Source organism: Rhinatrema bivittatum, chromosome 2 (genome assembly GCF_901001135.1).
Source record: "Rhinatrema bivittatum chromosome 2, aRhiBiv1.1, whole genome shotgun sequence".
Taxonomy (NCBI): domain Eukaryota; kingdom Metazoa; phylum Chordata; class Amphibia; order Gymnophiona; family Rhinatrematidae; genus Rhinatrema; species Rhinatrema bivittatum.
In genome coordinates, this window is record NC_042616.1 from 784,736,250 (window position 1) to 784,762,178 (window position 25,929).

Below are 25,929 nucleotides of genomic sequence, written 5' to 3' on the forward strand. Positions count from 1 at the left end.
TCAATTAAAAAGCAGAATAAAAATACAATCAAAAAACAAACTTTGAAATGTTTGTATGCTAATGCCAGAAGTCTAAGAAGTAAGATGGGAGAATTAGAATGTATAGCAGTAAATGATGACATAGACTTAATTGGCATCTCAGAGACATGGTGGAAAGAGGATAACCAATGGGACAGTGCTATACCGGGGTACAAATTATATCGCAATGACAGAGAGGAGCAGTCGGGAGGAGGTGTGGCGCTTTATGTCCGGGATGGCATAGAGTCCAACAGGATAAACATCCTGCATGAGACTAAATACAAAATTGAATCTTTATGGGTAGAAATCCCTTGTGTATCAGGGAAGACTACAGTGATAGGGGTATACTACCGTCCACCTGGTCAAGATGGTGAGATGGACAGTGAAATGCTAAGAGAAATTAGGGAAGCCAACCAAATTGGTAGTGCAGTAATAATGGGAGACTTCAATTACCCCAATATAGACTGGGTAAATGTATCATCGGGTCACGCTAGAGAGATAACGTTCCTGGATGGAATAAATGATAGCTTTATGGAGCAAATGGTTCAGGAACCGACGAGAGAGGGAGCAATTTTAGATCTAATTCTCAGTGGAGCACAGGACTTGGTGAGAGAGGTAACGGTGGTGGGGCCGCTTGGCAATAGTGATCATAATATGATCAGATTTGATTTAATGACTGGAAAAGGAACAGTGTGCAAATCCAAAGCTCTCGTGCTAAACTTTCAAAAGGGAAACTTTGATAAAATGAGAAAAATTGTTAGAAAAAAACTGAAAGGAGCAGCTACAAAAGTAAAAAATGTCCAAGAGGCGTGGTCATTGTTAAAAAATACCATTCTAGAAGCACAGTCCAGATGTATTCCACACATTAAGAAAGGTGGAAAGAAGGCAAAACGATTACCGGCATGGTTAAAAGGGGAGGTGAAAGAAGCTATTTTAGCCAAAAGATCTTCATTCAAAAATTGGAAGAAGGATCCAACAGAAGAAAATAGGATAAAGCATAAACATTGGCAAGTTAAATGTAAGACATTGATAAGACAGGCTAAGAGAGAATTTGAAAAGAAGTTGGCTGTAGAGGCAAAAACTCACAGTAAAAACTTTTTTAAATATATCCGAAGCAGAAAGCCTGTGAGGGAGTCAGTTGGACCTTTAGATGATCGAGGGGTTAAAGGGGCACTTAGAGAAGATAAGGCCATCGCGGAAAGATTAAATGATTTCTTTGCTTCGGTGTTTACTGAAGAGGATGTTGGGGAGGTACCCGTAATGGAGAAGGTTTTCATGGGTAATGATTCAGATGGACTGAATCAAATCACGGTGAACCTAGAAGATGTGGTAGGCCTGATTGACAAACTGAAGAGTAGTAAATCACCTGGACCGGATGGTATACACCCCAGAGTTCTGAAGGAACTAAAAAATGAAATTTCAGACCTATTAGTAAAAATTTGTAACTTATCATTAAAATCATCCATTGTACCTGAAGACTGGAGGATAGCAAATGTAACCCCAATATTTAAAAAGGGCTCCAGGGGCGATCCGGGAAACTACAGACCGGTTAGCCTGACTTCAGTGCCAGGAAAAATAGTGGAAAGTGTTCTAAACATCAAAATCACAGAACATATAGAAAGACATGGTTTAATGGAACAAAGTCAGCATGGCTTTACCCAGGGCAAGTCTTGCCTCACAAATCTGCTTCACTTTTTTGAAGGAGTTAATAAACATGTGGATAAAGGTGAACCGGTAGATATAGTATACTTGGATTTTCAGAAGGCGTTTGACAAAGTTCCTCATGAGAGGCTTCTAGGAAAAGTAAAAAGTCATGGGATAGGTGGCGATGTCCTTTCGTGGATTGCAAACTGGCTAAAAGACAGGAAACAGAGAGTAGGATTAAATGGGCAATTTTCTCAGTGGAAGGGAGTGGACAGTGGAGTGCCTCAGGGATCTGTATTGGGACCCTTACTGTTCAATATATTTATAAATGATCTGGAAAGAAATACGACGAGTGAGATAATCAAATTTGCAGATGACACAAAATTGTGCAGAGTAGTTAAATCACAAGCAGATTGTGATAAATTGCAGGAAGACCTTGTGAGACTGGAAAATTGGGCATCCAAATGGCAGATGAAATTTAATGTGGAAAAGTGCAAGGTGATGCATATAGGGAAAAATAACCCATGCTATAATTACACGATGTTGGGTTCCATATTAGGTGCTACAACCCAAGAAAGAGATCTAGGTGTCATAGTGGATAACACATTGAAATCGTCGGTTCAGTGTGCTGCGGCAGTCAAAAAAGCAAACAGAATGTTGGGAATTATTAGAAAAGGAATGATGAATAAAACGGAAAATGTCATAATGCCTCTGTATCGCTCCATGGTGAGACCGCACCTTGAATACTGTGTACAATTCTGGTCGCCGCATCTCAAAAAGGATATAATTGCGATGGAGAAGGTACAGAGAAGGGCTACCAAAATGATAAGGGGAATGGAACAACTCCCCTATGAGGAAAGACTAAAGAGATTAGGACTTTTCAGCTTGGAGAAGAGACGACTGAGGGGGGATATGATAGAGGTGTTTAAAATCATGAGAGGTCTAGAACGGGTAGATGTGAATCGGTTATTTACTCTTTCAGATAGTAGAAGGACTAGGGGACACTCCATGAAGTTAGCATGGGGCACATTTAAAACTAATCGGAGAAAGTTCTTTTTTACTCAACGCACAATTAAACTCTGGAATTTGTTGCCAGAGAATGTGGTTCGTGCAGGTAGTATAGCTGTGTTTAAAAAAGGATTGGATAAGTTCTTGGAGGAGAAGTCCATTACCTGCTATTAGGTTCACTTAGAGAATAGCCACTGCCATTAGCAATGGTTACATGGAATAGACTTAGTTTTTGGGTACTTGCCAGGTTCTTATGGCCTGGATTGGCCACTGTTGGAAACAGGATGCTGGGCTTGATGGACCCTTGGTCTGACCCAGTATGGCATTTTCTTATGTTCTTATGTTCTTATGATAGACTCAGCAAGCCTTCTCAGATGCACTCCGTTCTCATTCGCTAGGGCTACTGATACCACAAGTATCAGGTGTATATCATGTTTGATGATGCCCTTAACATGTCATTGTGCCAAGCTGCCCTGAACAGTACATTTAGCCAATCTGCCATTAAAAGTTCATGTGAAAAATGGCTGTGCCTGAGGTGTTTCCTGAATGGAGCTGTACTTACTGTTTGTGGAGGAGGGAGTTTAAATGACCGAGAATCAATTTCAGTAAGCTGACAATGAGCACCTTCATCCATATTGACATGCTTGGCATTCACAGAGCACCATTGGACAATGTATCTGTGAAGGGATAGCAACCTGTACTGGGTACTGCTAACATAGATGAGCATTGTACGTAGATTATGTTGTTCTGAGTGCACCATGGTCACTCGGCCACTTGTTGTGTGCGGGGCCTCCAGCTTTTCGCCCTTCCGCCCTTGTGTGTATTTAACATAAGAGTATAGCATTTAATCAGGTTCTGGGTTCTTTTCAAAGAATTTATATTTTTTGTGCTTTGAGGTGGTAGGAGCTGGCTGTAGCTCACGGCCCTCTGACAGTGACCCAATATGTACTGGGGTCACAATGGTACAAATTATTACCCCGATATTTCAAGAACTTGTGAAATCACTCGGTTAAGGTGCTGTTCTTGCAGGTGCAGAGGTGTGGCAGTGGCCATAGTGAAATATGAAGTTGTTAGCCACCATCTGGTATATTGACTCAGCTTGTACTGAGGACCAAAGCAAGGGTTGACCAGCAAGTGCTTATAGGAAGTCAGCTCATGTACTGTTTATGTGTACCTTGGCCAAGCCACCTTTCACATACCGTTTAGTATTTATGCTGGCAGCTTGTATACTGAATTGCAAGGCACATGCCTGTGTGCATGTTGTGCAGCCTGGAGAGACACAGTAAATAATGCACATTTACTGCTTGCACTAAAGATACCTTTCACAGCCTTATTCCCAGCATGCAGCTTCACACACTGCATGTACATGGAAAGGTGCCTCATTCCCTTTCTGTGCACCACCATCGATTTGCTGGCCTCACATAATCAGCCTACACCAGCTCTGTATGGGGCACATGAAATTGCTAATCTTTTCGGTGTCATGCAACAACTTACCAAAATATACTTTGGGAGAATGCCTGGGGCTCCCCATTAGCAGATCAGTGTATTTAAAATAATACATTATACTGTGCTTGGAGTGGGTGTTCTTTCACAGTCTAAAGTGTGTTGCCACAAGTGCACAGCAGGACTACATAAGTACCGTGTGGAACAACATCTGCTGAGGTGGCAAGTAGCAGAGGGACTGGTGTGTTGCTGTGTATCAGGAACACCTCTACAGTCTGACTCCCATGCCTGTACTGGCCTCCCTTGTGTGTGTGTAAAGTAAGTATCAACTAAGGCTTCCCTTATACCTACTGTATACACTCCCAAAGCAAGGGCGTATGCAGATGGCCAGTGCCAGACTGCTTCATATAGTACAGAAAAAATGGTCAGGCCTACTAATCAGGCTTCTGCTATGAGTGTGCACAAAATCCCCTTAAGGGTATTCAACCAGTGCTAGACTGAAGCTCTAAAAACTATTAGAACGGCATGTGTACAATGTAGTGACCTGTAAATAGTGTTATAGGCAAATAGCATAGCTGTTTTTCATGAACTAGCAAGCTCTTGGAAATAAACAGAGACAGATAGTAATTGCAGTGTAATGGTATATTGTAGACCCATGTGAATCTGCATAGCATGCCATGCTCTTTGTCTGATGCATCTTAGACAGGGAGTTAATGTGCTGTTAATTCAACTTTCATAGGAAAACTCAGATGGCATTCTCCCATGGCCAAAAGGTATGGACAGAAAACATGGCTTGCTTAGAAAAAGTATATTTGAACAATTAAACCTTCCATGTACTACCACTATCATTTTTTACTTTTTTATAAGCACCTTCATTGTCACAGTGTCTCTGGCAATTTACACAGGTCACAATACAGTGTAACACAAACCATGCCTTCTTACTGGCAATCACTATTAACTACACTACTTAGTTGTAGAACAACTACATTACTAGTATGTTGTCACATTCCCTTGGACTGGAAAATTCCGACCTTTCATATTAAGTATACTGTACCCTCCTTCAAACTTCACCTTCATTGCCTTCAGCACCCAGCCTGTAAATGCGCACTATATGAAGTGTTGGCATTTAATGTACACAGCTGTGTCACACAGGAGAATGAAAGCCACATAAACATTTCTTCAGCCATGTGCAACCCTTACCAATAAAGAAACACAATGAGGGCAGAGACACATCAAGATCCTTTATTCAAGCTGTGTGCAGTTTATTAACACATTGTATTACACAAAGAATATCTAGAAACTGGAAGTGGCAGCCCTAAAGCTAAAGTGCTGCTAGTAAGAGATAAGTACATGATGCTGTACAATGTGAGCAAAAGCAAAGGCCCCGGAATGCCCATGTTGAAAGAGTGCACTGAAAGGGGACAACCCAAGAGCCACGGCAGCCAAGTTCAAGCTAAGGTCCCAGACTGTCCATGTTGAAAGAGTGCACTGAAAGGGGACAACCCAAGAGCCACGGCAGCCAAGTTCAAGCAAAGGTCCCAGACTGTCCATGTTGAAAGAGTGCACTGAAAGGGGACAACCCAAGAGCCACGGCAGCCAAGTTCAAGCAAAGGTCCCAGACTGTCCATGTTGAAAGAGTGCACTGAAAGGGGACAACCCAAGAGCCACGGCAGCCAAGTTCCAGCATGCAAGCAGATGGAGAACAAGCACAAGGTCCAGCAGCAGCACTGATGGAGCAGGTGAAGACATAGCAGCATGGGAGCAGGAGGCCCAGGATGAGACACAGCAGCATGGGAGCAGGAGGCCCTGGATGAGACATGGGAGCATGCAGCCAGCATTTGGAGGAGATGAGAAGAGGAGACACCCCACAGCATGCAGCCAGCATTTGGAGGAGATGAGAAGAGGAGACACCCCGCAGCATGCAGCCAGCATTTGGAGGAGATGAGAAGAGGAGACACCCCGCAGCATGCAGCCAGCATTTGGAGGAGATGAGAAGAGGAGACACCCCCCAGCATGCAGCCAGCACTTGGAGCAGATGAGAAGAGGAGACACCCCCCAGCCTGCAGCCAGCATTTGGAGGAGATGAGAAGAGGAGACACCCCCCAGCATGCAGCCAGCACTTGGAGCAGATGAGAAGAGGAGACACCCCGCAGCATGCAGCCAGCACTTGGAGCAGATGAGACACCCCGCAGCATGCAGCCAGCACTTACAGGAGATGAGAAGAGGAGACACCCCGCAGCATGCAGCCAGCACTTGGAGCAGATGAGAAGAGGAGACACCCCGCAGCATGCAGCCAGCACTTGGAGCAGATGAGAAGAGGAGACACCCCGCAGCATGCAGCCAGCACTTGGAGCGGATGAGAAGAGGAGACACCCCGCAGCATGCAGCCAGCACTTGGAGCAGATGAGAAGAGGAGACACCCCGCAGCATGCAGCCAGCACTTGGAGCAGATGAGAAGAGGAGACACCCCACAGCATGCAGGTAGCACTTGGAGCAGATGAGAAGAGGAGACACCCCGCAGCATGCAGCCAGCACTTGGAGCAGATGAGAAGAGGAGACACCCCGCAGCATGCAGGTAGCACTTGGAGCAGATGAGAAGAGGAGACACCCCGCAGCATGCAGCCAGCACTTGGAGCAGATGAGAAGAGGAGACACCTCGCAGCATGCAGCCAGCACAGAGCAGATGAGAAGAGGAGACACCCCGCAGCATGCAGCCAGCACTTGGAGCAGATGAGAAGAGGAGACACCCGCAGCGTGCAGCCAGCACTTGGAGCAGATGAGAAGAGGAGACACCCGCAGCATGCAGCCAGCACTTACAGGAGATGAGAAGAGGAGACACCCCGCAGCATGCAGGTAGCACTTGGAGCAGATGAGAAGAGGAGACACCCCGCAGCGTGCAGCCAGCACTTACAGGAGATGAGAAGAGGAGACACCCCGCAGCATGCAGCCAGCACTTGGAGCAGATGAGGAGAGGAGACACCCCGCAGCATGCAGCCAGCACTTGGAGCAGATGAGAAGAGGAGACACCCCGCAGCATGCAGCCAGCACTTGGAGCAGATGAGACACCCCGCAGCATGCAGCCAGCACTTACAGGAGATGAGAAGAGGAGACACCCCGCAGCATGCAGCCAGCACTTGGAGCAGATGAGAAGAGGAGACACCCCGCAGCGTGCAGCCAGCACTTGGAGCAGATGAGAAGAGGAGACACCCCGCAGTGTGCAGCCAGCACTTGGAGCAGATGAGAAGAGGAGACACCCGCAGCATGCAGCCAGCACTTGGAGCAGATGAGACACCCCGCAGCGTGCAGCCAGCACTTGGAGCAGATGAGAAGAGGAGACACCCCGCAGCATGCAGCCAGCACAGAGCAGATGAGAAGAGGAGACACCCCGCAGCATGCAGGTAGCACTTGGAGCAGATGAGGAGACACCCCATGGCATGCGGATTAGATGAGAAGAGGAGACACCCCGCAGCATGCAGCCAGCACTTGGAGCAGATGAGAAGAGGAGACACCCCGCAGCATGCAGGTAGCACTTGGAGCAGATGAGAAGAGGAGACACCCCGCAGCATGCAGCCAGCACTTGGAGCAGATGAGAAGAGGAGACACCCCGCAGCATGCAGGTAGCACTTGGAGCAGATGAGAAGAGGAGACACCCTGCAGCATGCAGGTAGCACTTGGAGCAGATGAGAAGAGGAGACACCCCGCAGCATGCAGCCAGCACGGAGCAGATGAGAAGAGGAGACACCCCGCAGCGTGCAGCCAGCACTTGGAGCAGATGAGAAGAGGAGACACCCCGCAGCGTGCAGCCAGCACTTGGAGCAGATGAGAAGAGGAGACACCGCTCAGCGTGCAGCCAGCACTTGGAGCAGATGAGAAGAGGAGACACCCCGCAGCATGCAGCCAGCACTTGGAGCAGATGAGAAGAGGAGACACCGCTCAGCGTGCAACCAGCACTTGGAGCAGATGAGAAGAGGAGACACCGCTCAGCGTGCAGCCAGCACTTGGAGCAGATGAGAAGAGGAGACACCCCGCAGCATGCAGCCAGCAATTGGAGCAGATGAGACACCCCGCAGCGTGCAGCCAGCACTTGGAGCAGATGAGAAGAGGAGACACCCCGCAGCATGCAGCCAGCACTTGGAGCAGATGAGAATAGGAGACACCCCGCAGCATGCAGCCAGCACTTGGAGCAGATGAGACACCCCGCAGCATGCAGCCAGCACTTACAGGAGATGAGAAGAGGAGACACCCCGCAGCATGCAGCCAGCACTTGGAGCAGATGAGAAGAGGAGACACCCCGCAGCATGCAGCCAGCACTTGGAGCAGATGAGAAGAGGAGACACCCCACAGCATGCAGCCAGCACTTGGAGCAGATGAGACACCCCGCAGCGTGCAGCCAGCACTTGGAGCAGATGAGAAGAGGAGACACCCCGCAGCATGCAGCCAGCACTTGGAGCAGATGAGAAGAGGAGACACCGCTCAACATGCAGCCAGCACTTACAGGAGATGAGAAGAGGAGACACCCCGCAGCATGCAGCCAGCACTTGGAGCAGATGAGAAGAGGAGACACCCCGCAGTGTGCAGCCAGCACTTGGAGCAGATGAGAAGAGGAGACACCCCACAGCATGCAGCCAGCACTTGGAGCAGATGAGACACCCCGCAGCGTGCAGCCAGCACTTGGAGCAGATGAGAAGAGGAGACACCCCGCAGCATGCAGCCAGCACAGAGCAGATGAGAAGAGGAGACACCCCGCAGCATGCAGCCAGCACAGAGCAGATGAGAAGAGGAGACACCCCGCAGCATGCAGCCAGCACTTGGAGCAGATGAGGAGACACCCCATGGCATGCGGATTAGATGAGAAGAGGAGACACCCCGCAGCATGCAGGTAGCACTTGGAGCAGATGAGGAGACACCCCATGGCATGCGGATTAGATGAGAAGAGGAGACACCCCGCAGCATGCAGGTAGCACTTGGAGCAGATGAGAAGAGGAGACACCCCGCAGCATGCAGCCAGCACTTACAGGAGATGAGAAGAGGAGACACCCCGCAGCGTGCAGCCAGCACTTGGAGCAGATGAGAAGAGGAGACACCCCGCAGCAGGCAGCCAGCACTGGGAGCAGATGAGAAGAGGAGACACCCCGCAGCATGCAGCCAGCACAGAGCAGATGAGAAGAGGAGACACCCCGCAGCATGCAGCCAGCACTGGGAGCAGATGAGAAGAGGAGACACCCCGCAGCATGCAGCCAGCACAGAGCAGATGAGAAGAGGAGACACCCCCAGCATGCAGCCAGCACTTGGAGCAGATGAGGAGACACCCCATGGCATGCGGATTAGATGAGAAGAGGAGACACCCCACAGCATGCAGGTAGCACTTGGAGCAGATGAGGAGACACCCCATGGCATGCGGATTAGATGAGAAGAGGAGACACCCCGCAGCATGCAGGTAGCACTTGGAGCAGATGAGAAGAGGAGACACCCCGCAGCATGCAGCCAGCACTGGGAGCAGATGAGAAGAGGAGACACCCCGCAGCATGCAGCCAGCACTTGGAGCAGATGAGGAGACACCCCATGGCATGCGGATTAGATGAGAAGAGGAGACACCCCGCAGCATGCAGGTAGCACTAGGAGCAGATGAGGAGACACCCCATGGCATGCGGATTAGATGAGAAGAGGAGACACCCCGCAGCATGCAGCCAGCACGGAGCAGATGAGAAGAGGAGACACCCCGCAGCATGCAGCCAGCACTTGGAGCAGATGAGAAGAGGAGACACCCCGCAGCGTGCAGCCAGCACTTGGAGCAGATGAGAAGAGGAGACACCCCGCAGCATGCAGGTAGCACTTGGAGCAGATGAGGAGACACCCCGTGGCATGCGGATTAGATGAGAAGAGGAGACACCCCGCAGCATGCAGCCAGCACGGAGCAGATGAGAAGAGGAGACACCCCGCAGCATGCAGCCAGCACTTGGAGCAGATGAGGAGAGGAGACACCGCTCAGCGTGCAGGTAGCACTTGGAGCAGATGAGAAGAGGAGACACCCCGCAGCATGCAGCCAGCACTTGGAGCAGATGAGAAGAGGAGACACCCCGCAGCGTGCAGCCAGCACTTGGAGCAGATGAGAAGAGGAGACACCCCGCAGCATGCAGGTAGCACTTGGAGCAGATGAGACACACTGCAGCATGCAGGTAGCACTTGGAGCAGATGAGAAGAGGAGACACCCCGCAGCATGCAGCCAGCACTTGGAGCAGATGAGAAGAGGAGACACCCCGCAGCATGCAGCCAGCACTTGGAGCAGATGAGACACCCCGCAGCATGCAGCCAGCACTTGGAGCAGATGAGAAGAGGAGACACTCCGCAGCATGCAGCCAGCACAGAGCAGATGAGAAGAGGAGACACCCCGCAGCATGCAGCCAGCACTTGGAGCAGATGAGAAGAGGAGACACCACGCAGCATGCAGCCAGCACTTGGAGCAGATGAGAAGAGGAGACACCCCGCAGCGTGCAGCCAGTACTTGGAGCAGATGAGAAGAGGAGACACCCCGCAGTGTGCAGCCAGCACTTGGAGCAGATGAGAAGAGGAGACACCCCTCGGCGTGCAGCCAGCACTTGGAGCAGATGAGAAGAGGAGACACCCCGCAGCATGCAGCCAGCACTTGGAGCAGATAAGAGGAGGAGACACCCCGCAGCGTGCAGCCAGCACTTGGAGCAGATGAGAAGAGGAGACACCCCGCAGCATGCAGCCAGCACTTGGAGCAGATGAGAAGAGGAGACACCCCGCAGCATGCAGCCAGCACTTGGAGCAGATGAGAAGAGGAGACACCCCGCAGCATGCAGGTAGCACTTGGAGCAGATGAGAAGAGGAGACACCCCGCAGCATGCAGGTAGCACTTGGAGCAGATGAGGAGACACCCCATGGCATGCGGATTAGATGAGAAGAGGAGACACCCCGCAGCATGCAGCCAGCACGGAGCAGATGAGAAGAGGAGACACCACGCAGCGTGCAGCCAGCACTTGGAGCAGATGAGAAGAGGACACACCCCGAAGCGTGCAGCCAGCACTTGGAGCAGATGAGAAGAGGAGACACCCCGCAGTGTGCAGCCAGCACTTGGAGCAGATGAGAAGAGGAGACACCCCTCAGCATGCAGCCAGCACAGAGCAGATGAGAAGAGGAGACACCCCCAGCATGCAGCCAGCACTTGGAGCAGATGAGGAGACACCCCATGGCATGCGGATTAGATGAGAAGAGGAGACACCCCACAGCATGCAGGTAGCACTTGGAGCAGATGAGGAGACACCCCATGGCATGCGGATTAGATGAGAAGAGGAGACACCCCGCAGCATGCAGGTAGCACTTGGAGCAGATGAGAAGAGGAGACACCCCGCAGCATGCAGCCAGCACTGGGAGCAGATGAGAAGAGGAGACACCCCGCAGCATGCAGCCAGCACTTGGAGCAGATGAGGAGACACCCCATGGCATGCGGATTAGATGAGAAGAGGAGACACCCCGCAGCATGCAGCCAGCACGGAGCAGATGAGAAGAGGAGACACCCCGCAGCATGCAGCCAGCACTTGGAGCAGATGAGAAGAGGAGACACCCCGCAGCGTGCAGCCAGCACTTGGAGCAGATGAGAAGAGGAGACACCCCGCAGCATGCAGGTAGCACTTGGAGCAGATGAGGAGACACCCCGTGGCATGCGGATTAGATGAGAAGAGGAGACACCCCGCAGCATGCAGCCAGCACGGAGCAGATGAGAAGAGGAGACACCCCGCAGCATGCAGCCAGCACTTGGAGCAGATGAGGAGAGGAGACACCGCTCAGCGTGCAGGTAGCACTTGGAGCAGATGAGAAGAGGAGACACCCCGCAGCATGCAGCCAGCACTTGGAGCAGATGAGAAGAGGAGACACCCCGCAGCGTGCAGCCAGCACTTGGAGCAGATGAGAAGAGGAGACACCCCGCAGCATGCAGGTAGCACTTGGAGCAGATGAGACACACTGCAGCATGCAGGTAGCACTTGGAGCAGATGAGAAGAGGAGACACCCCGCAGCATGCAGCCAGCACTTGGAGCAGATGAGAAGAGGAGACACCCCGCAGCATGCAGCCAGCACTTGGAGCAGATGAGACACCCCGCAGCATGCAGCCAGCACTTGGAGCAGATGAGAAGAGGAGACACTCCGCAGCATGCAGCCAGCACAGAGCAGATGAGAAGAGGAGACACCCCGCAGCATGCAGCCAGCACTTGGAGCAGATGAGAAGAGGAGACACCACGCAGCATGCAGCCAGCACTTGGAGCAGATGAGAAGAGGAGACACCCCGCAGCGTGCAGCCAGTACTTGGAGCAGATGAGAAGAGGAGACACCCCGCAGTGTGCAGCCAGCACTTGGAGCAGATGAGAAGAGGAGACACCCCTCGGCGTGCAGCCAGCACTTGGAGCAGATGAGAAGAGGAGACACCCCGCAGCATGCAGCCAGCACTTGGAGCAGATAAGAGGAGGAGACACCCCGCAGCGTGCAGCCAGCACTTGGAGCAGATGAGAAGAGGAGACACCCCGCAGCATGCAGCCAGCACTTGGAGCAGATGAGAAGAGGAGACACCCCGCAGCATGCAGCCAGCACTTGGAGCAGATGAGAAGAGGAGACACCCCGCAGCATGCAGGTAGCACTTGGAGCAGATGAGAAGAGGAGACACCCCGCAGCATGCAGGTAGCACTTGGAGCAGATGAGGAGACACCCCATGGCATGCGGATTAGATGAGAAGAGGAGACACCCCGCAGCATGCAGCCAGCACGGAGCAGATGAGAAGAGGAGACACCACGCAGCGTGCAGCCAGCACTTGGAGCAGATGAGAAGAGGACACACCCCGAAGCGTGCAGCCAGCACTTGGAGCAGATGAGAAGAGGAGACACCCCGCAGTGTGCAGCCAGCACTTGGAGCAGATGAGAAGAGGAGACACCCCTCAGCGTGCAGCCAGCACTTGGAGCAGATGAGAAGAGGAGACACCCCGCAGCATGCAGCCAGCACTTGGAGCAGATAAGAGGAGGAGACACCCCGCAGCATGCAGCCAGCACTTGGAGCAGATGAGAAGAGGAGACACCGCTCAGCGTGCAGCCAGCACTTGGAGCAGATGAGAAGAGGAGACACCCCTCAGCGTGCAGCCAGCACTTGGAGCAGATGAGAAGAGGAGACACCCCGCAGCATGCAGCCAGCACTTGGAGCAGTTGAGACACCCCGCAGCATGCAGCCAGCACTTGGAGCAGATGAGAAGAGGAGACACCGCTCAGCGTGCAGCCAGCACTTGGAGCAGATGATGAGACACCCCGCAGCATGCAGCCAGCACTTGGAGCAGATGAGAAGAGGAGACACCCCGCAGCATGCAGCCAGCACTTGGAGCAGATGAGACACCCCGCAGCATGCAGCCAGCACTTGGAGCAGATAAGAGGAGGAGACACCCCGCAGCATGCAGCCAGCACTTGGAGCAGATGAGAAGAGGAGACCCCCCTCAGCGTGCAGCCAGCACTTGGAGCAGATGAGAAGAGGAGACACCCCGCAGCATACAGGTAGCACTTGGAGCAGATGAGAAGAGGAGACACCCTGCAGCATGCAGGTAGCACTTGGAGCAGATGAGAAGAGGAGACACCCTGCAGCATGCAGCCAGCACTTGGAGCAGATGAGAAGAGGAGACACCCCGCAGCATGCAGCCAGCACTTGGAGCAGATGAGAAGAGGAGACACCCCTCAGCGTGCAGCCAGCACTTGGAGCAGATGAGAAGAGGAGACACCCTGCAGCATGCAGCCAGCACTTGGAGCAGATAAGAGGAGGAGACACCCTGCAGCATGCAGCCAGCACTTGGAGCAGATGAGAAGAGGAGACACCCCGCAGCATGCAGGTAGCACTTGGAGCAGATGAGAAGAGGAGACACCGCTCAGCGTGCAGCCAGCACTTGGAGCAGATGAGAAGAGGAGACACCCCGCAGCATGCAGCCAGCACTTGGAGCAGATGAGAAGAGGAGACACCCCGCAGTGTGCAGCCAGCACTTGGAGCAGATGAGAAGAGGAGACACCCCGCAGCATGCAGCCAGCACTTGGAGCAGATGAGAAGAGGAGACACCCCTCAGCGTGTAGCCAGCACTTGGAGCAGATGAGAAGAGGAGACACCCCGCAGCATGCAGCCAGCACTTGGAGCAGATGAGAAGAGGAGACACCCCTCAGCGTGCAGCCAGCACTTGGAGCAGATGAGAAGAGGAGACACCCCGCAGCATGCAGCCAGCACTTGGAGCAGATGAGACACCCCGCAGCATGCAGCCAGCACTTGGAGCAGATGAGAAGAGGAGACACCCCGCAGCATGCAGCCAGCACTTGGAGCAGATGAGACACCCCGCAGCATGCAGCCAGCACTTGGAGCAGATGAGAGGAGGAGACACCCCGCAGCATGCAGCCAGCACTGGGAGCAGATGAGAAGAGGAGACACCCCGCAGCATGCAGCCAACAATTGGAGCAGATGAGAAGAGGAGACACCCCGCAGCATGCAGCCAGCACTTGGAGCAGATGAGGAGACACTCCATGGCATGCGGATTAGATGAGAAGAGGAGACACCCCGCAGCATGCAGCCAGCACGGAGCAGATGAGATGAGGAGACACCCCGCAGCATGCAGCCAGCACTTGGAGCAGATGAGAAGAGGAGACACCCCGCAGTGTGCAGCCAGCACTTGGAGCAGATGAGAAGAGGAGACACCCGCAGCATGCAGCCAGCACTTGGAGCAGATGAGAGGAGGAGACACCCCGCAGCATGCAGGTAGCACTTGGAGCAGATGAGGAGACACCCCATGGCATGCGGATTAGATGAGAAGAGGAGACACCCCTCAGCGTGCAGCCAGCACTTGGAGCAGATGAGAAGAGGAGACACCCTGCAGCATGCAGCCAGCACTTGGAGCAGATGAGACACCCCGCAGCATGCAGCCAGCACTTGGAGCAGATGAGAAGAGGAGACACCCCGCAGCATGCAGCCAGCACTTGGAGCAGATAAGAGGAGGAGACACCCCGCAGCGTGCAGCCAGCACTTGGAGCAGATAAGAGGAGGAGACACCCCGCAGCATGCAGCCAGCACTTGTAGCAGATAAGAGGAGGAGACACCCCGCAGCATGCAGGTAGCACTTGGAGCAGATGAGAAGAGGAGAGACCCCGGAGCATGCAGCCAGCACTTGGAGCAGATGAGAAGAGGAGACACCCTGCAGCATGCAGGTAGCACTTGGAGCAGATGAGAAGAGGAGACACCCTGCAGCATGCAGCCAGCACTTGGAGCAGATGAGAAGAGGAGACACCCCGCAGCATGCAGCCAGCACTTGGAGCAGATGAGAAGAGGAGACACCCCTCAGCGTGCGGCCAGCACTTGGAGCAGATGAGAAGAGGAGACACCCTGCAGCATGCAGCCAGCACTTGGAGCAGATGAGAAGAGGAGACACCCCGCAGCATGCAGCCAGCACTAGGAGCAGATGAGAAGAGGAGACACCCCTCAGCATGCAGCCAGCACTTGGAGCAGATAAGAGGAGGAGACACCCTGCAGCATGCAGCCAGCACTTGGAGCAGATGAGAAGAGGAGACACCCCGCAGCATGCAGGTAGCACTTGGAGCAGATGAGAAGAGGAGACACCGCTCAGCGTGTAGCCAGCACTTGGAGCAGATGAGACACCCCTCAGCGTGCAGCCAGCACTTGGAGCAGATGAGAAGAGGAGACACCCCGCAGCATGCAGCCAGCACTTGGAGCAGATGAGAAGAGGAGACACCCCGCAGTGTGCAGCCAGCACTTGGAGCAGATGAGAAGAGGAGACACCCCGCAGCATGCAGCCAGCACTTGGAGCAGATGAGGAGACACCCCTCAGCGTGCAGCCAGCACTTGGAGCAGATGAGAAGAGGAGACACCCCGCAGCATGCAGCCAGCACTTGGAGCAGATGAGACACCCCGCAGCATGCAGCTAGCACTTGGAGCAGATGAGAAGAGGAGACACCCCGCAGCATGCAGTCAGCACTTGGAGCAGATGAGACACCCCGCAGCATGCAGCCAGCACTTGGAGCAGATGAGAGGAGGAGACACCCCGCAGCATGCAGCCAGCACTGGGAGCAGATGAGAAGAGGAGACACCCCGCAGCATGCAGCCAGCACTTGGAGCAGATGAGACACCCCGCAGCATGCAGCCAGCACTGGGAGCAGATGAGAGGAGGAGACACCCCGCAGCATGCAGCCAGCACTTGGAGCAGATGAAACACCCCGCAGCATGCAGCCAGCACTTGGAGCAGATGAAACACCCCGCAGCATGCAGCCAGCACTTGGAGCAGATGAGAAGAGGAGACACCCCGCAGCGTGCAGCCAGCACTTGGAGCAGATAAGAGGAGGAGACACCCCGCAGCATGCAGCCAGCACTTGGAGCAGATAAGAGGAGGAGACACCCCGCAGCATGCAGCCAGCACTTGGAGCAGATGGGAAGAGGAGACACCCCGCAGCATGCAGCCAGCACGGAGCAGATAAGAGGAGGAGACACCCCGCAGCATGCAGCCAGCACTTGGAGCAGATGAGAAGAGGAGACACCCCGCAGCATGCAGCCAGCACTTGGAGCAGATGAGACACCCCGCAGCATGCAGCCAGCACTTGGAGCAGATGAGAAGAGGAGACACCCCGCAGCATGCAGCCAGCACTTGGAGCAGATGAGAAGATGAGACACCCCGCAGCATGCAGCCAGCACTTGGAGCAGATGAGAAGAGGAGACACCCCGCAGCATGCAGCCAGCACTTGGAGCAGATGAGAAGAGGAGACACCCCGCAGCATGCAGCCAGCACTTGGAGCAGATGAGAAGAGGAGACACCCCGCAGCATGCAGCCAGCACTTGGAGCAGATGAGACACCCCGCAGCATGCAGCCAGCACTTGGAGCAGATGAGACACCCCGCAGCATGCAGCCAGCACTTACAGGAGATGAGAAGAGGAGACACCCCGCAGCATGCAGCCAGCACTTGGAGCAGATGAGAAGAGGAGACACCCCGCAGCATGCAGCCAGCACTTGGAGCAGATGAGACACCCCGCAGCATGCAGCCAGCACTTACAGGAGATGAGAAGAGGAGACACCCCGCAGCATGCAGCCAGCACTTGGAGCAGATGAGAAGAGGAGACACCCCGCAGCATGCAGCCAGCACTTGGAGCAGATGAGAAGAGGAGACACCCCGCAGCATGCAGCCAGCACTTGGAGCAGATGAGAAGAGGAGACACCCCGCAGCATGCAGGTAGCACTTGGAGCAGATGAGACACCCCGCAGCATGCAGCCAGCACTTGGAGCAGATGAGAAGGGGAGACACCCCGCAGCATGCAGCCAGCACTTGGAGCAGATGAGAAGAGGAGACACCCCGCAGCATGCAGCCAGCACTTGGAGCAGATGAGAAGAGGAGACACCCCGCAGCATGCAGCCAGCACTTGGAGCAGATGAGACACCCCGCAGCATGCAGCCAGCACTTGGAGCAGATGAGACACCCCGCAGCATGCAGCCAGCACTTACAGGAGATGAGAAGAGGAGACACCCCGCAGCATGCAGCCAGCACTTGGAGCAGATGAGAAGAGGAGACACCCCGCAGCATGCAGGTAGCACTTGGAGCAGATGAGACACCCCGCAGCATGCAGCCAGCACTTGGAGCAGATGAGAAGAGGAGACACCCCGCAGCATGCAGCCAGCACTTGGAGCAGATAAGAGGAGGAGACACCCCGCAGCATGCAGCCAGCACTTGGAGCAGATGAGAAGAGGAGACACCCCGCAGCATGCAGCCAGCACTTGGAGCAGATGAGACACCCCGCAGCATGCAGCCAGCACTTGGAGCAGATGAGACACCCCGCAGCATGCAGCCAGCACTGGGAGCAGATGAGAGGAGGAGACACCCCATAGCATGCGGATTAGATGATAAGAAGAGACACCCCGCAGCATGCAGCCAGCACTTGGAGCAGATGAGAAGAGGTAAGTGCACGCTGATCCGTTTCCTTCCATCCTAACGGCACAGGAACTCTGTGGAGGGCCCACACAGAAAAGCTCAAGAGAAGGCCTTTTTTGCCCATGACGTTCCACTTTATGGCCCCTTGCCACGCGGTCCTTTGCCTCTTGGAGGTGGCATGGCTTTAGAGGGCCGACCCCTGCGGCCTTGTCCCCATGCTGGACTGCTGCGGGGGGTTGACGCAAGTGAGGAGGACTCTGAGGCAGGGTATGGCCTGCCCTTCAAGATCTGGCTCATGATGTTGGTCAGGGTGCTCATGGAGGCAGTTATGCTGTTAGCATCCTGGGACCTAGCAGCAATCCCATGCTATAGGATGCGGTTCTGCCTTTGGAGCACCCGGCGCAGGCTGCGGATTTCAGCTCACAAGAGCCGGCCTTGCGAGGATGTCATGGGCTCATCTGGATGTGCTATGGGTGCTGCAGGCGGTGTTGCCGGGGCTGAAGGTGGGGTTGGTGCTGTAGGTGATTGTGTAGGTGCTGCCTGGCTACTTGGGGTTGATAGGCCATGAGGCCTCAATACTGGCATACCTTCACTGCTTTCAGAGTGCACAGGGGTGCTGGTTCTTTCTCTCCAGCCTGCTATGTCATGCATTAAAGTGTCCAGATCGAAGGACACATTAAGCCCGGTGAAGGGCGGGGAATCCTGTGGTGTATGCAGCTCCTCCTGCTCCACCTGTGCCTCGGCATCGAGCACTAAGGGACGCTGCAATATTGGGATGGCCTGGCTCATACCTGCCCCTTGCCAGCCGGGTCCTTGCAATTCCTGGCTGGGACCTGGACGTTCCTGAAGGCAAGCTGTGGAAACAGAAAAGAAAAAGAAAAACATCATAAGTATATATGGCTTACCAAGCTTTCAAGGTATTTGGCATCAGAGGAGCACTTTGTGGGATTTGAAAGTGATCAGCTAATGCCAGTTTCTGTGTGGGTTTCACTACTGTGTTTGGGTCATTCCTTCAGAATGACAAACACACATACGGGTGGATTTTCAAAGCCCTGCTCGCGTAAATCCGCCCGGATTTACGCGAGCAGGGCCTTGCGCGCCGGCGCGCCTATTTTCCATAGGCTGCTGGCGTGCGCAGAACCCCGGGACGCGCGTAGGTCCCGGGGTTTTCGGAAGGGGGCATGTCGGGAGCGTGTCGGGGGCGGGACCCGATGACGTGGCGTTTCGGGGGTGGGGCGCGGCGTTTCGGGGGCGGGACCAGGGGCGTGGCGCCAGCCTGGGGGCGTGGTCCAGGCCTTTGGACCAGCCCCCGGGTCGGAGCACGGCACACCAGCACTCTGCTGGTGCGTGTAGATTTACGTCTGCTTCTCGCAGGCGTAAATCTACAGACAAAGGTAAGGGGGGGGTTTAGATAGGGCCGGGGGGGGGGTGGGTTAGGTAGAGGAAGGGAGGGGAAGGTGAGGGGAGGGCGATTTCGGAGCGGCCTTGGAGGGAACGGAGACAGGCTGCGTGGCTCGGCGCGTGCTGGCTGCCCAAAATCGGCAGCCTTGTGCACTCCGATCCAGGATTTTAGAAGATACGCGCGGCTACGCGCGTATCTTATAAAATCCAGCGTACTTTTGTTTGTGCCTGCTGCGCAAACAAAAGTACGCGAACGCGCTTTTTTAAAAAAATCTACCCTATAGTGTTTGACATAGTAGGTGTGTAGCAGTTGCTGGGTGGGCCTTTATGGCTCATGAGAACTTACAAGCTGCGACGTGTTAGGTGTCCAGCTGTGGCTCCAAGCCTTCAAAAACGTCCGGTCCCAGATGCTCCAGTAATCTCTGCTCCACGTCGGTAATTACTGTTGGACAAGGTGCCCTTGTCCAACCTGTCTGCTGCTGGTTCTTTCTGCATGCAGCAACTTTTGATTTAAGTTGGGCTTTGACATCCCGATATCGGTGCGATACCTGCTCCCATCTTCGTGGTATGCCACTGTGCCGGCTGATGTTCTGGGTGATGTCATTCCATATGTGGACTTTAGCTGCCTTGCTGGTCTTGGCTGCTCTCTTGCCAAAGAGGTGTGTATAATGTTCCAGCACATCAGCTATCAGCAGCTCGTTCTCCTCACAACTAAATCTGATGGCCCGCAGTCTCTGGCGGGTGGTGGCTGCCTGCCTGAGGGGGGTGCCACTTCCAGTCCCGGAGGTGTGTCTTTCCTGCCCTCACTCTACGTCCCACTCTCATCTCCCCTCCCTTCATCCCCCCCCAACTCATCCTGCCCTTGCAGATCCCTTCCCTTCTGTCCTGTCTCTCTAACCTCTTGTGCTCCTCCCACTGCTCTTTCCTGACTAACTCCTTCCCCCTCCCCCACCCTCCTATCCCTTCCCTCCTGCTTGGCCCTGCTGCTAGCCCTGGCCCTACTTCTACTCCTAGTTCTCATTCCCCTGCCACTCCTTTCCTCCTCCTCCCGCTCCCTCTCACACTCCATTCTCTTTCACCACTCCTCTGCTCCTCTCTTCCACCACTCCTCTCTTCTACTACTCCTCTACTCCCACCTCTCTTCCACCTCTCCTCCACTCCCACCACTCCTCTCTTCCACCACTCCTCCACTCCTCTCTTCCACCTCTCCTCCATTCCCACCACTCCTCTACTCCTCCACTCCCACCACTCCTCCACACAGAAATAGACAAACAAGACAAACAAAACTAACACTCCAACAAATTTGACACAAGAAAAAAGGTTAAGGGAAACAAAGGACAAGAAAGAGACAGCACAACTCACTCAGTAATCGATGAACAGCTCCTTCCTCTCCAATAAACAACACTACGCTCCTCTCCTACACCTCCAACCACTAACACACCCTCAAAGGGGAAGGTACAGGAAGTGTGCTTTTATATTGGAAACGTTATCCTTAAACGCAATTACATTTTCGCAAAACGTGATGACTTTTTCGCAAAACGCGAAATGGTTTCACAAATTGCGAAAGTACCGCAAAATGAGATACTTACTTTTGCAAAGCGGTAACACTTTCATTAACGTATGCACGCCCATTTTTTAATCGCATGCGTTATTCATGCGATATTTACTGCATTTTGATAAATCCAGGCCTAAGTTACTTATTCGAGCAGCTTTCAATTTTGAGCCAGCATCTCTATCCTCCACAGGATCCTTCTTCTGCGAATGTAGACACTCCTTCAAAAACTCAGGCTGTACATCACAATCACTTGGCACATTTTGGCCAGACTAAGAAATAGAGCACAACCACAATGGTCCAAGCAAGAACAATGGGTTTGCAAGAGGCCAAATGTCTGTACCATAACAGTACTGATAAAATGATGATAATAGTGTTCCAACAGTATGAGCTAGAGGAATGGAAGAAAGTAGTTAACAGACAGGGCAGCAGCAAATACCTATTATCACCCTCATACTGTATAGGGATGTGCATTCGTTTCCTACGTATTTGTAATACACAACGTATAGGGCCATATTTGTTGCTATCGTGGGGAAGCGAAATGTATCGCGATTCCTCACGAATACAACGAATCTTCGCCGAATTATTCGGCCGTCTAAAGAGGAGAATAAAGAGGGGCTGACCAATGGCACTGGTAGCCCCTGTGACATAGAAGGTCAAAGGCTATCGGCACCATTTGAATACCAGCAGCCGAGGGTGTGAGTGCAGGAGATGGCTCCCGGACCCCCTGCTGGACCACCAGGGAGTTTTGGTAAGTCTTGAGGGGGTCAGGAGGGTGGGGGGTTGTACTTAATTCAATTTTATCCGGGAAACTAAGAATTAACACATGTATGTATCAGGGGCCCCCCTTGCTGAATGCAACGTATCTGCCTCCCAATGAATATGAATCCTGAATGCAACGTATGGCGTCCCTCTGCACATCCCTAATACTGTAACACTGATGAATTAATCTACATTTCTTTAACACCACAAGAACCTCATCCTCTGCAATAATTATCTATCCAGCAGTACTGCACCTAGGACATCCAGATCTTACACCCAGTCATATTGTGGCTTGCTTTAATATGGATGTCATGGCAAGTTCCAGGATAGTTAGCCACCAAGTTCATAGAAACGTAGACATATGACTGCAGAAAAAGGCCATAAATACTATCTAGTTTGCCCATTTATTACCAGTAAATGACTTTCACAGCACACTTCCATGTGCAGGCTGAGATAATGTTTACAGTTCTGGACCCTTGGAGGAACTAAGCTTAGATGAGTGCAATTGATATCCTGAATTATATTAGGAAAATGAATTATATCATAGGTCTCTTCTCATCTCCTGTCAATTCTGTTCTGTAGATGAAGAGTGGACATTGTAAAGCATTTAGACAACCATAGTGCCTAGAGAAAAATAGACTCATCTGCAGATGAAGAGTTATCTGATGCCTTGAGTGAGAGAGCCTGTAGCAATATGCAAGCTACGGGAGCTCTAAGAGTTTTGCAACCTTGAGAAGCTAAATGGCTTAAATTTTCCCTTTTACTATTTTCTATCATTCATTTTACCATTCTATATTTTTGAAAGGACAAAGGATGGGGTATATACCCCATCCTAAGTCAGAGGCTTCAAAGGGGTTATTTAAACTGGCTTGAGCTACTCTTGAAAGTGTGGTATGGAAGTTTAAATAGATACAATAAAATAAAAATTAATAAATCAGTTCAGTACTGTATGAGTTGTTTAGTTAGAGACTATTCCATATCCTATGTCAGATGATTCTAAGGAATTCCTTAATCCCATTAAAGAATAAACTGTTGGTTGGATTGAGATTTAGCTGCTAGTAAAAATTAAAATTTCCCTGTGAGAGCCCTCTGGTCAAGCAAGCAAACTTCTGATAGAGTGAGATGCTAGCAGATCGAGTTGCTGAGATTTGGGCTGCCGTGAGAGGCTACAGGGGGATGAGACAGGGAACTAGGCATTAGGCTTTTAAAAGCAAACAACATCATACCTTTGAGATGCTAGTTGTTTTAAATCTTTAGTAATAGTAGCAAACCACTAGGAACTGATGATATTCAGCTGGTGTTCTGAAGGAACTCAAATATGACATTGCAGACCTGCCACTGATAATCCGTAACCTGTCATTGAAATCAGCTACTTTATTAGAGAACAGGAAAGTAACCAATGCAACACCATTTTTCAAAAAGGACACCAGGAGTAACCCAAGAAACTAAAGACTGGTGAACCTATCATCAGTGCTAGGCAAAATGGTGCATACAATTAGAAACAGAATTGTTGCGCATATGTATAAACATGTCTTAATGGAATAGAGCCAGCATGGATTCAGCAAAGGAATGTTATGTTTTCCTACTCTATTAGAATTCTTTGATGGTGTAAATAAGAAGATGGATAAGGGTGCGCTGGTTGATGTAGTGGATCTAGATTTTAAGAAAGCATTTGATAAATTCCTTCATGCCAGAGTCCAGAGGAAATGTATAAATACCCATGAGATGAGAATCAATATCCTATTATGGATTGGAAGCTGGTTAAGGATAGGAAACAAAACATAGGACAAACTTGTCTCAGGTGAAAAGTGGAGTGCCTCAGGGATTTCTCCGGAGACCATTGTTATTTAACTTATTCATTATTGATCTGGAAGTTTGCTGATGACACAGTTATGCAAAGTAGTTAAAATACAAGGAAACTGAGGGATTGCAGGAAGAACTTGAATGATTGGGGAACTAGGCATTCAAGCAGCAGAATAAATTCAATACTGACAAATATAAACTGATGCACATAAGGAAAAATAAGCCTAATTATGAGATGAATTTTCAAAAGGATTTACATGTGTAAATGTAAGTACCATCGTTGCAATTTTAAAAAGCCATTTACGCATGTAAAGGACATAACACAGGTAAAACCTATGAACAATTCAATGGCATATATTGTGGCAATTTTCAAAAGGCCACTTACTTGATGAGTAAAATGCATTTACTCAGTAAAACCCAGTTTTATGTGTGTAAATGCTTTTTAAAATCTGGCCTATAGTGTGGCAAAATTTATGGTATTGGACCAGGATCATTTTACAGGAAAGAAAAACTGGATGTCGTCAGCATGAAGTAAGATCAAGGGTATATAGTAGCCAACAGAGAGGAGGAAGATAGATGTTGAAAAGAACTGCTGAGTGTGCAGAATCTGGGGGACACCTGAGAAAATGTGATGCCATGATGAATGTAAGCCAGCAATTCTAATCTGTTGAGATCTATCAGAGAGGTAGGAGGAGAACCAAAAAGGACCGAGCCAGAGATATTGGAATTTGAATGATTTATCGGGAGAATTTGGTGATCCATTGTATCAAAAGCTGAAGTTATGTCCAAAAGAATTAATATGAATGTTGTGCCGGTATTGAATCCCCTTAATAATGAATTGGTACTAGAGACCAATAGAATTTCAGTGTTATGATGGTTTCTGAAACTGAATTGGTATTGATCAAGAACCACATTTTTGTCCACTGTTAGCTGTTTTAAAATGACTGCTTCAGTTATTTTAGAAAAGAATGGTAAGGAGGAAATTGATCTAAAATTTGATAAATCTGTGTGATTGGCTGAGGGCCTTTTCAGAAAGGAACGAGCTATGGCTTGTTTTAAGGCTGCAAGGAACGAACCAGAGGATTCACAATTCCTGTAGTTGCTTCAATGTGTTCCGCATGAGAAATTTTCAATAATGCAACAGAATAGGGTTTAGAGGAGAGGAAGAGGAGTTCAACTTGTTCATTGCAAGTAGTATTTCAGAATGAAATATGTATTCAGAATTGGACCAAAACAGCAGTATGTCCAGTTTACAAGGAGCTGCATATGTTGAAAGTGTTGCCAGACTGAATTAATTTCCTGAGGTAGAAGTGAGGCGTAGGATTCACACAGCACTGGAGTCGAGTTGCTAGGTGAAAAGCCTGAAGATGGAGATGTGGGCTTAATTAAGTTGTCTATGATATAGAATAATTCTCTCGGACTATGAATGGCATTTTAAATACAAGAGTTAAAGTATTCTTTCTTTGCAAGGTTAATTGCTGCTCTGTATTGATTAACTGCTTCTTTGTAAGTCCTTAAGTTGGGAGAGGTCGGGTTTTTTTCTACAAGTTTTCGTAACTTTTTTAAATCAATGGTTGAGTCGTGTGTGTGTGTGTATCATCTAGCTTTGTTAGGTTGATTATTGGTGTGAAATTTCATAGGAGTGAATGAATCTGCTGCAGATGTAATTATTGCATTCCCATTGGTAACCAAGACAAATGGATTTATCAAAGGGAAGTCTTACTACCCAGCACTACTGCACCTAGGGGATCCTGAAAATATTTGTAGTCGTAAATGGGCTCATCCTTAACATGTGGACGTCATGGCAGGAGTTTTTTGAAGGTGTTAATAAATATACAGATAAGGGTGAGCTGCTCAATGTCTGAATTTTCAGAAGGCATTTGACAATGTCCCTCATGGAACTGTGAGATGGTAATTGGTCTAAAGGTTGGAATCAGAGCTGAACTAAATGTTCAGTTTTCCTAATGAATAGAGGTATCTAGTGGCATGCCCAAGGGACCTGTACTGAGATACGTGTTGTTTAACATTTACATACATTGGGGCGGATTTTCAGAGCCCTGCTCGCGTAAATCCGCCCAAAACCGGGCGGATTTACGCGAGCAGGGCCCTGCGCGCTGGTAAGCCTATTTTACATAGGCCTACCGGCGCGCGCAGAGCCCCGGGACTCGCGTAAGTCCTGGGGTTTTCGGAGGGGGCGTGTCGGGGGGCGTGTCGGGGGCGGTCCCGGTCGTCGCGGCGTTTTCGGGGCGTGTCGGCAGCGTTTGGGGGCGGGTACGGGGGAGTGGCTACGGCCCGGGGCGGTCCGGGGGCGTGGCCGCGCCCTCCGTACCCGCCCCCAGGTTGCGGCCCGGC